Below are 14,589 nucleotides of genomic sequence, written 5' to 3'. Positions count from 1 at the left end.
ATCCCAGGGATACAAGGATTTTTCAATAAACGCAAATCAAAGTGATACACCACAGTAACAAGCTGAAGAATAAAAATCATATTATCATCTCAACAGATGCAGAAAAAGCCTGTGACAAATTTCAAATCCATTTATGATAACAACTCTCAACAAAGTGGGTATAGAAGGAACATACCTCAACATATTAAAGGCCATATATTACAAAACCACAGCCAACACCATACTCAACAGTGAAAAGCTGAAAGCACTTCATCTAAAATCAGGAACAAGACAAGGATGCCCACTCTCGCACTTTTATTCAACATAGTGTTGGCAATCCTAGCCATAGCAACCAGACAAGAAAAAGAATTAAAAGGAATCCAAATTAGAAAGGAAGAAATAAAACTGTCCCAGTTTACAGGTGACATGTTTTAAGTATAGAAAATCCTAAACACATTACTAAAAACCGCTAAACTAATAAATTCAGTAAAGTTGCAAGATACAAAATCAGTATACAGAAATCTGTGCATTTCTATACACTAACAATAAACTATCAGAAAAAGATATTAAGAAAACAATCTCATTAACAACTGCATCAAATAGAATAAAATAACTAAGAATACATCTAAGGAGATAAGAGACCTGGACCCAGAAAACTATAAGACATTGAAGAAAACTGAAGACAACGCAAACGAACGGAAAGATTTACCATGCTCATAGAAAAATTAATATTGTTAAAATGACCATATAACCCAAGGCAGTCTAAATCAAAATACCAATGGTATTTTTCACAGAACTAGAACTAGTAATTCTAAAATTTGTATGGAAACAAAAGATCCCAAATAGCCAACAATCTTGAGAAAGAAGAACAAAGCTGGAATATCATGCACCCTGATTTCAAACTACACTACAAATCAAAGCAGACACACAGATCAACAAACAGAATACAGGACCCAGAAATGGACTCACACTTATATGGTCAATTAATCTACAACAAATGAGGCAAGAATATACAATGAGTAAAAGACAGCCTCTTCAATAAATGGTGTTGGGAGAACAGGACAGCTACATACAGACAATCAAAATGTACTAATTTTTCATAGCATATACCGAAACAAACTCAAAATGGAATAAAGACTTAAATGTAAGACCTGAAACTATAAAACTCCTATAAGAAAACATAGGCAGTAAGCTCTCTGACATAAGTCTTAGCAATATTTTCTTGGATCTGTCTCCTCAGGCAAGAGAAACTAAAGAAAAATAAACAAATGTGATTACATCAAACTAAAAAGCTTTTGTACAGCAAAGGAAGCTATCAACAAACTGAAAAGGCTGCCTACTGAATGGGAGAAGATATTTGCAAACAACATATCCAACAATGGGTTAATATTCAAAATATACAAAGAATTCATACAACTCAACATCAAAAAAACAAACTACCCAATTAAAAAATAGGCAGAGGACCTAGACATCTTCCCAAAGAAGACATACAGCTGGCCAACAGACACATGAAAAGATCACTAATCATATTAAAACCACAATGAGATACCACCTCACACCTGTCAGAATGGCTATCATCAACAAAACAATAAATAACAAGTATCGGCAAGGATGGAGAAAAGGGAACCCTCGTGCATTGTTGGTGGAAATGTAAACTGGTACAGCCAGAAGGAAAAACAGTATAGAGGTTTCTCAAAAAATTAAAAATAGAACTGCCATATGATCCAGCAATTTAACTTCTGGGTATTTACCTGAAGAAGACAAAAACACCAATTTGAAAAAATATGTGCACCCTATGTTCAATGAAGCATTATTTACAAGAGCCAAGGTATGGAAGCAACCTAAGTTCCCATCAATAGACGAATGGATAAAGAAGATGTGGTATATAAATACAGCGGAATATTTTTCAGCCATTAAAAAAAAGAAGCCTTGCCATTTGCAACAACATGGATGGATCTAGAGAGTATTATACTATAATGAAATAAGTCAAATACCATATGATCTCACTTATATGTGGAATCTAAAAAACAAAACAAAATGAAAACAGACTCACAGATACAGAGAACAAACAGGTGGTATCCAGAGGGGAGACAGGTGGGGGGTTGAAATAGGTGAAGGGGATTAAGAGGTACAATCCTCCAGTTACGAAACAAGCCACAGAGACGTAATATACAGCATAAGGATATGGTCAGTACTATTATACAGTAAGTTTTATCAGGACAGATAGTTAATGGACTTATTGTCATTTCACAATATATGCAAATGTCAAATCACTATGTAGTATACCTGAAATTAACATAATATTGTATATCAACTATATTTCAATTTTTAAAAGATTACTTAGAATACCAGATGTGTCAATGGATAGTCAATGCCAACATGAAAAGAAAGAGGTTCCTCCTGTTCATTGTGGACTAGAATAAAGAAAAAGAAAAAAAAACTTTTGTAATTTCCAGTGGAAGAGTCATATTGTCAAGGCTGCAAATAGCCATTTGAATTTGTTCCCTACAAATGAGACAGCTAGATGTAAATGTAAATTCCCCTGATGTGTCTTAAGATCACCAGACAGTATGCTATTTTCTGAGCATAAACACAGTACAAAGTGCTAACAAGTTATATTCACTTTACTATTTACATAGCCCTTGTGTATATTTTATTTAATTTCATTCTTAAACTCCTGACAATTGTGTTCTACCTCCATTTTTCATGTGACCCAACAACAGCTCAGAGTAGTTAAGTAACTTATGTCATAAAGCTAACAGTCGGCTTTAAACACAGATCTAAGTGATCCCAAATAAGGTATTCCAAGTATGATTACAATGAAAAGAAAAGTATGATTACAATGTTAAATGACCTTAGAAAAGTGTTATTCATAGTTTCTAATCAAGTACTTCAATTAGTACTTCACTATGACAGACTCACCCTCAACCAAATAACAAATGTTAATTTCAGTTCATGACCAAAAGTACTAACAGACCATTCATTTCAACTACAAAGATAAAAATAAGTACCATGTAATCAGATATCTTACATTTTTAAACAGAAAAATATAATTAAACTATTAATTAGGATTTAAAAAGATGCTTTTATTGGCATAGATACCTTTTAGCATCTTACAAATCTTCAGAAATCTTCTGTGACATAAGGTCACATATTCCACATAAAATCTTTCCTCTTTAATGTCAAGTTTCTACTATTTCAAGTATTTTAGCTCATTGTATTCTCACTGCTTACATCGAACATTTACCAACCTCTTAATCCTCTCCCAAAGAGGATCTCTTTGAATTCTGATTGCTTACCTTCCACCTCTGAGCTCTAGATTGCTACCTGCTTAACAAGGCAGTTCTCAGTTTCAAGATGCCAAAGCAAACCAGAGCAAGCCATAGTTGGGAAATGCAACATTAGCTTAAACCCTAATAAACATTCTATCCAAGAGGAGACAAGATTTCAAAATAGTTCTTCTTCCATTAATGAGCATCCTTCTCCCTTACTGTGGGTTTATAACCAACAAAGAAACAAAGGAGTCAGACAAAGGTAAAATTATAGCTGAAATCAGTGGCCAAAACAGCTACCTATTAACTTCAATTGTAAATTAAACTTAGAACTGTATGTTTATTTTCTTCTCCCTCATAGGGTCCAGGCTGCTCAGATAAATCCACCCTACAGGGGAGTAGAGAATGTTATGTCCTAAGAATTGAGAGCTCTAAAAACAGAACCAGATGTCACTGAGCAAAAGCATACTCAATTCCTTCTCCAGTCCTCACCTAATCCTTCCTTGAGAGGGCATCTCACCCAAGGAGTTGAAAGAAGGGGGAAAGCTACTTCCAAGAGAACTTCCTTACTTTACAAGTCATGTAGAAACATGGGGAGAGGAAAATGATGGTTCTTCCTTCAACAAACATAATCTCCAAAAATACATAACAGATTCTTCAGGATTTTTTTAAACTCTCAAAGAGGAACATCTCACAGAATACACATCTTCTCCTATTTCACTTCCCACACCAGAGAGAGGCAAGGATTGGGTGAAGAGGTATTAGACTAACTTGACCTAAGAAGACTGGGCTAAAAGAAAGAAAACTAAGTCTGCAAACTCCCAAAGTAGTCCTGATTAAAAACCAATACTCTATTTCGTTACTCTAGGAGGTGGGTGAACAGATGAATGGATAAAGATGTGGCGCATATATACAATGGAATGTCACTCATCCATAAAAAGGAACAAAACTGAGTTATTTGTAGTGAGGTGGACACACCTAGAGTCTGCCATACAGAGTGAAGTCAGAAAGAGAAAAACAAATACCGTATGCTAACGCATATATATGGAATCTAGAAAAAAAAAAAGGTACTGATGAACCTAGTTGCAGGGTAGGAATAAAGAGGTAGACATAGAGGATCATAGAGGATGGACTTGAGGACATGGGGTGGGAGGGGGAAGCTGAGGCGAAGTGAGAGTAGCAACGACATATATACACTACCGAATGTAAAATAGCTGGCTGGTGGGAAGCAGCAGCATAGCACAGGGAGATCGGCTCGGTGCTTTGCCATGACCTAGGGGTGGGATAGGGAGGATGGGAGGAAGGCTCAAGAGGGAGGGGATATGGGGACATGTGTATGCATGTGGCTGATTCGCTTTGCTGTACAACAGAAACTAACACAGTATTGTGAAGCAATTATACTCCAATGAAGATCTATTAAAAAAAACAATATTCTATGTAGTCTTTGCATAAGTTATGATAAATTTAGTTGTAAAAAGCAGAGCTCTTTGTAAAACTGCACGGTAGACTAAGTGGTACTTGACCATTTCTATCTTGCTTTTTCAAACTCTCTCCTTCACCTAGCCTCCTTTCTCACCCTTACTCCCATGGAAGACTTCACCTTGCCCTCTATAAGCCTAAGATTCACTTCTTTCCTAGGACTGACCTCTAAACTCCCATTCCCCGCAGCCCAACTAAGAATGAATCAGATTATGTGATTAAAGTACTTCCCACTAATGGATAAATGTGGTTTAATCCACTGGGCTCAATTCCACAAATATCATTAAGCTCTCCTATGTATAAGGCACTGTGTTTAATCAATCAAAGTACCTATTCTTCTTAACAAGAAAAACTAGCTAACTCAAATCAATCTTGTAATGCACAATGTAAAAGAGAAGCACATGAGTGCTTGCTTCACCTCACACTTTCCCCTTCCCATTTCTTCCCCTCACGATGCCCCTCCCCCCCTGCACCATCAGCCACGGAATAAAATCCAAGGAATCAATATTGCTTCCAATAAAAGTCAATTACTGGGAAGACAAAGTGTGATGGTACAGCAAACAGTAAACATTCAAAACCATAGATGAGTCAGTAGAGGGTCTTCTAGATTTATTTTACATATTAATCGCGAATACAATAAAGGGCTTCTCAATAAATCAATTCCCTTACAAGATACCTTTGCTTTGCTCAGAACCCTCAGTTATTAAACCATATATACTGAGAGGGTTTTTCTTCAGTTATTTCCAGTTAAAATATTACTAAGTATCAGTTCAATCTGCCCTACCATATTTAAAGGCTATTAAACTTGCCTATTAAACTCACCTGTTTTCAATTAAGAGTTGACATTTTCCCCCAATTACTCCTAGGTCTGAAATTCCAAACTAATTGGCATACTTACTTTAAATCTTTTTTTTTCCAGTTGTAAAATTTATTAATTCTTACTCAAAACACAGGTCCAAACCTGGAGAGCAGGATACAACTACTGACAGGTTTGGGTTTGCTTGGGCCACATGAAGTTATTTTTAACTGTTTCGAGTAGCTGTCAATATTTTTAAAAGTCAGGAGACCCGCAAGCAAAAATTTAGATTTCCTGTGTTCTCTTGAGAAGGCTGAACACTGGGCCCATATTCATTATGGCACTGATCAGGTGAACGTGAGAACTGGATATCCCTCTTAGATGAGGCATAAACTCTTTAGTGTATTTCACTCATTTTTATTTTCATATGTGTAGTATCTGGAGGCATGTGAGTTTGCTATTCATAACCTATTCCTCTGAAAGGTGCATAATATTTTCCAGATCACTTCAACACTTCACTAAGCCACCTAATGTAAAAAGCCATAAAGCAGGACATACTGGTTTGTAACTCCACGGTTAATAATAAAAAATTTTCACAAGGCTTAGAAGAAAGGTTGAGAAAGAAAAAAATTCAGATTGGTGGAAGGGTGACATACAGAATGTAAAAAGCCCACCTGAAAGTTTTTTTGGGAGAAAAAAAAAGGTGAAATCCCAAAAACATTGTCAAGACACTGAAAGCTTTCCTGACTCCATGGTTCCTTGCCATACTCCATGCTTCAGAACCTTCCTTCCCACTTTTTTATGTGTAATAGCAGTTAGGTCATAAACTCTGAGAAATGTTAGGAAATTTATGAAACACATTTACACCTTCAAAAATAATTCTCCTCACACACTTTTTTAACAGTCTTTATCCACCATCAAATCCTCCCCCAAGTATTTTCTACTGCTTTCCGCTTTGTATTCTAATGACAACTAGAGTCCTCATTTTCAAGGCCTGGGCTTCAGTCCTGGACGGGCTCTCCAGTACAGAAACTTTTTTGGCTGGTATAGTTGCACTCCTTATTATATCTCTTATACCAATTTCTACAATCTATTTCATTCAAAATTTATCTGTAACTCCCTCTCTAAAGTCTTGATCAAATTGTAGGGGGGGGTGTACCCAGTTGTCCAAAGAAAATCAATATACTGTGATTTTTCTCTGATATTGTTAATTTAAATAAAAAGCATGAAGACTCTTAAAGATTAAAAAACATTTAAGTAAATTTTATATGCTAAGTGCATAAAGCGACAAGCGAGTGATGCTCTATCTTTAGCATGTCAGGACTAGTGACTTATCATGAACTCAAAATACTGAGGAGAAAGATTAGTACGAAATCTGTGAAGCCCAGTGATGGTCACATTGCGCCCACACTAACAAATCACTAAGTGATGTCTCACCTCCCTGCACCCCATTCCCGAGGATAAAGGGTGTTAGGAGACTTGAATCTGAAAAAGAAAAAAATAAGCAGCTTTTCTGTGCAAGTTTGGGGAAAACAAAGCGTTACCGCACGTGATACCATTACAGCATAAAACCACTTAACACCTTATTGGGGTCTCACTCTTCACCCAAAGCGAGACTCGGGCCACCTTAGCTCCTACTGTGATGCACCCTCCTCAGGACCTCGCGGCGTTAACCCAGGATGACAGAAAAGGGGCGGCGCACAACTGTTCCTCTGCCCTGTTAAGGAGGGTTAAGGGTACCGCCTTCATCTCCGGGGAAAGGCCTCAGGACTCCCAACCCAAAAACAGCACCCCCGAAACCCAACTCCCTTCCCTGCCTCTCCGAACTGGGCGCCAGCGGCCAGAGCCCAGAACCTCACCCACGGTCCCCTAGCAGGGTCCGGGACGTCCAGACCACCACCAGAGGAGTCCGGCTCTCAAGCCCAAACTCGCCCTCCGTCCCCACCAAAGCCCAGCCTCCAACGCCGCCCCCACCGAGTTCTCCAGCTGAGTCCAGTCACCCTCGAACCTGTAGTCCCCCTTGAGTGTCCAGGCACAGGCCGGGGCCAGCGACACCTCCGCTTCCCCCACAACTGAATCCGTCCGGAGGTGTCTGAGGCGGCGGACGCTGCGGCAGCTGCGACTAGAAGAGCCGCCCCAGCAGGTTACAGGCCGGCTCCTAAGCTGCTTCTCGCGAGATCCCGCTGTTCAAAAAGGCGAGATTAGCTGAGTTCTCGCGAGAATGGTGGCTCGCCGCTCAGGAGTTGGGCGGGGCGCGAAGAGGGCGGGCGGTTGAGGGAGTGGCTGCATGGGGTGGGCGTTGAGCCTGGGGGCAGGCGACGCAGAGTGTAAGGCGCGGGTCCTCACAGACGTCAGGTCGGGATCAACCGCAAGCTTCGAATCTGAGTGGCTGCGAGCAGAGTTACCCCCCAAATCTTTGAATCCCACGTTTTTCCTTGATTTCCTGTCACCGTTAGAAAAAAGTGGACAGCGTCTCCAGCCCAGAGTTGGAGAATACCTCAAGGACGCTGAGTTTACTCAAGGAAAGCGTTTCCCTCAACTGAGCGAACTCCAAACTCGCCTTTGGCGGCTCAGCTGGCGGGTATTAACCGGCCTGGGTTGAGGAAAGGCGGTCCTAGTGAGGGCCACCTTCTATTGCCTAGCGTCCGCAGCTGTTTGTTTTTAAACGCTGGGTTGGCGGGAACCGGTGTGCCATCTGGAGCTCTTGCAGTTGGGCTCCTGTGGAACGTCGACAGTAACCTGGATGGGATATTATTGCTTCTTGTGGCAGAAGGTGCCGGTAATAGAGTTTCGGTCACTCAACTTTACTGAGCCTACTGTGTGTCACATGCTGGACTACACAAACAGAAAAATGAAAGACACAGTCCCCAACCTCGAAGCTCACACCCTGGGGGCGAGACCCACCCGAAAACAGATAATCCTGTTACACAGTGGTAAAGGCCGAGCTGTGAGCTGAGAGGGAGGAACCGGCTCGGTCTGCCATGTTGAGGAAGCTTCCACCAGGGAGTGACATTTGAGCTGAGTCTTGAAGGATGAGTAAGAGTTCCCCAGTTTTGAGAAGAGTGGTAGGAGCGCTGCAAGCAGAGGAAGCGTAAAGGAAGAGGACCTGGTTTGAGTAATTTGCTATGAAAACAGATTTTGCCAGAAAGAACTTTACTGAAAGCCTTTTTTTTTCTTTCTTTCTTTTTAAATGGGCTCTAGAGCGCAGGCTCAGTAGTTGTGGCGCAAGGGCTCAGCGGCATGCGGGATCCTCCCCGACCAGGGCTCGAGCCCGCGCGTCCCCTGCACCGGCAGGCGGATTCTCAACCACTGCACCACCAGGGAAGTCCTGAAAAGCTTTTACTCACTGTTGAGTTGGGAAGGGAAAACTCCCTGGCTTCTACATGTGCTAACCAAAATGTTTTTCAAACCAGTGTTTATGCTAAGGAGATGAACAGTTGAGCTGCACAATAGAGGATAGTGAACATCCTCGTCCTCACCTAAGGACACTACCTATGAGAGACCTAAGGGAAACAGATTATTGTCGTAGTATCCCAAGTTATTATCATTGCCACATTCTGCTAAAGTGGAAATCTTTGAAGATTTCTAAGACAGAAGAAGAATCTAATAGTTTTGTAATACAGGTGTATCTTATGGAGAAACTTCAGGAAAACCCTCAGGCAACAAAATAACAAAAACTTCATTGGACTTATTTATTATCATAGCTTTCTTCTATAAGATAAGATCAAGAGAAGTAGTTGTATAGTCCAAGTTTTAGTGAGGTCTGTCAAAGAGGAATTATTTCCCTATATCAAAATAGAACCTATCATTTCCTAAAGAGAGACCCTGATATTCTACTATAGGATTTCTGCCAATCTCCCTTTAGACATATTATTTTCATATTGTTATGTATATGTATACTATAGGGACATTTGGCTCACTGTACCAATAGAAAAAAAAAAGGTCATAAACAAATACTGAATCATTATGTTGTACACCTGAAAATAATATAATGTATGTCAATTCCTCAATTTTTTAAAAAATTAAAAATTTTAGAAAAAGTAGTTCAAACTCTGTTGTGAGCTAGTCAGTTGCTCTGCTTAGCATAATTCACACATTCTATTCCAAGTTCTAGGAATTTTCCAGGAAACATTGGAAGAATTAGTGCAAGATTTCAGATGAAGTATGGAAACTTTATTCCATGCTGGAATCTGGTCAAATCATTTAAACTTGCTTTGAGGGGCCTATAGTTCATTTTATTCTGTTATTCTTTTTTTTTTTTTTAATTTTTTTTTGGTTGCATTAGGTCTTCATTGCTGTACAAGCTTTCTCTAGTTGCGTCTAGCGGGGGCTGCTCTTGGTTGCAGTGTGCGGGCTTCTCATTGTGGTGGTTTCTCTTGTTGCAGAGCATGGGCTCTAGGCACGTGGGCTTCAGTAGTTGTGGCACGTGGGCTCACTAGTTGTGGCTCATGGGCTCTAGAGCGCAGGCTCAGTAGTTGTGGTGCATGGGCTTAGTTGCTCCGTGGCATGTGGGATCTTCCTGGACCAGGCCTCGAACCCATGTCCCCTGTGTTGGCAGCAGGTTCTTAACCACTGCGCCACCAGGGAAGCCCTATTCTGTTATTCTTGAAAGAAAGAAAGGAAGAAGGAAGGGAAGAAAGAAAGAAAGAAAGAAAGAAAGAAAGAAAGAAAGAAAGAAAGAGAAAGAATCTAATAAAGCTATCACTGTCATTCACTTAAAAAAATTAATCTTTCAAATATTTGGGAGCATGGTAGCACCTATACATCTAGTAGGTAATGCCACTGATCACAGCCTGCTTTGCACAATAATTTGTAAATGCTAGCTCACTGAATGAGCTAAGGTACAGATCCTTAATGCAAGTCTTCCTTCCACAATATCAATCCACGTATCAAAGAGGTCAGAACAGAAATAAAGAGAAGTTTCATGGAGAAACAATGAATGAACAAGTTCTTTTGGTTGTCTATATTATTGTACTTCATAGCATGTTAACACAAGATTGTTTCAAAGCAGAGGATAAGATAGACCTCTGGTTGAATACTTGTTCAAAGAATTAAATGATAAGCCACATACCCAGAATCCTATTTAACTTTAAAGCCTGGGATTTCTTTGTACTATGGTTTGAGCACATTCACCTAATGTCAGGAACAGGAAAATCATACACACAAAAAAAACTGTATCCCTATTCAGCAAATATGTGTATTGATCAAGTCCCTGTGTAAGAATACTAGGGGAGATACAGACATTATTAATATACAGGTTCTACTGAAAAAAATAAGATGTGTAATTAAACAACAAAAGGAAAAGAAGTTGGGTCATACAGAGATAGAGATAATGTGCTATGGGAGGTCAGAAATAGGAAAGATTACTACCAACTGAAGATATGAAGAAGGTGCAGAAACAGGAGAGGAGAGGAAGGATGTTTGATCTGGAGGTCTTAAAGAATAGATAGGAGTCTGGCTTGAAGCTATAGTAGGAATGGGCATCCCTATGGAAAGATCAACAAAGGTATGTATTTAAATAGCTAAACTCAGTATTTTGTAAGGGCAACAATAAGCAATTAAAAAGAATGACTACGGGACTTCCCTTGTGGTCCAGTGGTTAAGACTCCATGCTCTCAATGCAGGGGGCCCGGGTTCCATCCCTGGTCAGGGAACTAGATCCCACATGCCGCAACTAAAAGATCCCACATGCTGCAACTAAAGATCCCACCTGCCTCAACAAAGATCCTGCATGCCACAACTAAGACCCAGCACAGCCAAATGAATAAATATTTTAAAAAATGAATAGGAAGGGCTTTCCTGGTGGCGCAGTGGTGGAGAGTCCGCCTGCCGATGCAGGGGACACGGGTTCATGCCCCGGTCCGGGAAGATCCCACATGCCGCAGACCGTGAGCCATGGCCGCTGAGCCTGCGCGTCCGGAGCCTGCGCGTCCAGAGCCTGTGCTCTGCAACGGGAGAGGCCACAACAGTGAGAGGCCCGCATACCGCAAAAAAAAAAAAAAAAAAAATGAATAGGAAGATTGAAATTGGGACAAAAAGACCTTGGAATATTAGATTAAAGTAGGAGTCTGTACACTTTTTCTGTAACTTGTTAGCTTGCAATAGAGTGAAATCTCAGACTTTTCACAGTTTTTGACAAATGCTTTTAGGCTTTTTTTGTGGAAATTGACAAGGTGATCCAAAAATGTATGTATAAATGTAAAAGTTCTATAGAATAGCCAAAAAGAATTATGAAAAAGAAGTACAAAGTTGAAGAACTTAACACTTCAAGATTTCAAAACTTACTACAATGCTATAGGAATCAATATGGTGTGGTATTCAACATTGTAAATCAACTATACTCCAATAAAAAATTTTTTAAAAAGATGGTGTGGTATTGGCAATGAGCTAAGCATATAGATCAATGGAATAGAATTGAGAGTCCAGAAATTAACCCTTACATTTATGGTTGATTTTCAGCAAATGTGCCAAGACAATTCACTTCAGTAAGGAAAAGATAGTCTTTTTAAAAACATGGTATGTGGTGCCAGGACAATTGGATGTCTGTATGGAAAGAAAAAAAAAAAGCCAAAACAAACGAAAACTTAGATCCTCTCCTCACAAAGAAATTAACTTTAAATGGAACATAGACCTAAATATAGGAACTAAAACTATAAATTTGCTAAAAAAAATTAGAGGAGAAAATCTTCATGACTTTGGGTTAGGCAAAGAGTTCCTAGATATGACACCAAAAGCACAAGGCATAAAAGAAAAAATTGATAAATTGGGCTTCATTAAAATGGAAACTTTTTGAGTTTATGCTTCAAAAGACAGTATTAAGAGAATGAAAAGACAAACCATAGATGGAGAAAAATGTTTGCAAATCATACAGAGGACTTGTACCCATAATACATAAAGAACTCTTACAATTCAATAATAAATAAGACAAACAACCCAATCAAAAAATGGCAAAAGATTTGCAAAGACTTTTATAGGAAGACATACAAATAGCTAATTAGCACAGGAAAAGGTGCTCAATGTCATTAGTGATTAAGTAAATGTAAATTAAAACCACAATGAAATACCACTTCACACCCACTAGAATGGATATAATAAAACATCAGACAATAACAAGTGTAGATGAAGATAGGGAGAAGTTAGAGCCCTCATACAGTGCTGGCATGCACATAAAATATTACAGCCACTTTGGAAAACAGATTGTTAGATTTTTTTTTAAGTTAAATATAAAGCTACCATACTATACAGCAAATAGCAAATAATAATAATAACTGAATTTTAAAATGGGCAAAGGACTTGAATAGACATACAAATTTGGGAACATTCCTGGGTTCTCTATTCTGTTTCATTGATCTACATGTCTGTTTTTTGTGCCAGTATCATACTGTTTTGATTACTGTAGCTTTGTAGAGAGTGATACCACCAGCTTTGTTCTTTCTCAAGAATGTTTTGGCTATTTGGGATCTTTTGTGTTTCCATACAAATTTTAGAATTGTTACTTCTAGTTCTATGAAAAATGCCATTGCTATTTTGATAGGGATTGTATTGAATCTATAGATTGCCTTGGGTAGTAAGTTCATTTCAACAATAATTATTCTTCAAATCTATGAGCACAGTATATCTTTCCATTTGATTGTGTCATCAATTTCTTTCAACATTGTCTTACAGTTTTCTGAGTACAGGTCTCTTACCTCCTTGTTTAGACTTATTCTCAGATATTTTATTGTTTATTTTATTGTTTTTTGATGTGGTTGTGAATGGGATTGTTTTCCTAATTTCTCTTTTTGATAGTTCATTGTTAGTGTATAGAAATGCAACAGATTTCTGTATACTAATTTTGTAAACTGCAACTTACTCATTGATGCATTCTAGTAGTTGTTTAGGCAATGTCTTTAGGATTTTCCATGTACGGTATCATGTCACCTGCAAACAGTGACGTTTTACTTCTTCCTTTCCAATTTATATTCCTTTCATTTCCTTTTCTTGTCTGATTGCTGTGGCTAACTAATGAGTTCTTAAGAAAGACACAAAGCAGTAAACTATAAAAGATTGAGTACTTTGATTACACTGAAATTAAGAATTCTTATTCATCAAAAGATACTATTAAGAAACTGAAAAGGCAAACCACAAAATGTACAATATATTTGCAATACAGAAAACTGACAAAAATGTGGTATTCAAAAATTAACGTTTGGCCTTCCCTAGTGGCACAGTGGATAGGAATCTGCCTGCCAATGCAAGGGACACAGGTTCATTCCCCGGTCTGGGAAGATCCCACATGCCGCAGACCACCTAAACCCACGTGCCACACTACTGAGCCTGAGTCCTAGAGCCTGCGAGCCACAACTACTGAAGCCCGCATGCCACAACTACTGAAGCCTGTGTGCCTAGAGCCTGTGTTCTGCAACAAGAGAAGCCACTGCAATGAGAAGCCTGCGCGCTGCAACAAAGAGTAGCCCCCACTCACCACAACTAGAGAAAGCCTGCGCGCAGCAACAAAGACCCAATGCAGCCAAAAATAGATAAATAAATACAAATTTTTAAAAATAAATAATGTTCATAAATCAATATCAAAAGACAAACACCCAAAAAAGAAAATGGAAAGGAGAATTGAATAGGCACTTCACAGACAAAGAAACCCAAATGGCAAATAAATATATGAAAAGACACTAAACCACACAAGTAACCTGGGAAATCAAATTAAAAGATCAATGAGGGGCTTCCCTGGCGGCGCAGTGGTTGAGAGTCCGCCTGCCGATGCAGGGGACACGGGTTCATGCCCCGGTCCGGGAAGATCCCACATGCCGCAGACCGTGAGCCATGGCCGCTGAGCCTGCGCGTCCGGAGCTTGTTCTCCACAACGGGAGAGGCCACAACAGTGAGAGGCCCGTGTACTGCAAAAAAAAAAAAAAGAACAATGAGATGCCCATTATATTGGCAAAATTTTGAAAGTCTTGCAATACTTGGCATTGGCAAGAATGTAGAGCAAGAGGAACTTTCATACGTTGCTGGAGGCATGAGATATAAACTGTTACAGCCACTGTGGAAAATAGGTTAGCATCTCCT

General features: G+C 39.3%; 1 protein-coding gene across 7 annotated transcripts in view; it reads right to left on the bottom strand.

Moving 5' to 3' along the window:
- The window catches only part of BTBD10 (BTB domain containing 10), a 71,864-nt gene extending 64,141 nt beyond the window's left edge, over positions 1-7,723 (bottom strand). For 3 of the 7 annotated variants that reach the window (XM_067749841.1, XM_067749842.1, XM_067749843.1), the window contains exon 1: positions 7,535-7,723. The gene's annotated coding sequence lies outside the window, so the exon portion shown is untranslated. Of the gene's footprint in view, positions 1-6,963; positions 7,012-7,500 lie in introns of all 7 variants that reach the window. The other 4 variants (XM_067749849.1, XM_067749847.1, XM_067749846.1 and 1 more) reach the window with 4 other exon arrangements.
- Between the last annotated feature and the right edge of the window lie 6,866 nt (positions 7,724-14,589).

This window comes from Pseudorca crassidens, chromosome 9 (genome assembly GCF_039906515.1).
Source record: "Pseudorca crassidens isolate mPseCra1 chromosome 9, mPseCra1.hap1, whole genome shotgun sequence".
In the NCBI taxonomy this organism is placed as follows: Eukaryota; Metazoa; Chordata; class Mammalia; order Artiodactyla; family Delphinidae; genus Pseudorca; species Pseudorca crassidens.
Note: the sequence above shows the minus strand (reverse complement) of the source record. Positions and strands in the feature narration are given on the sequence as shown.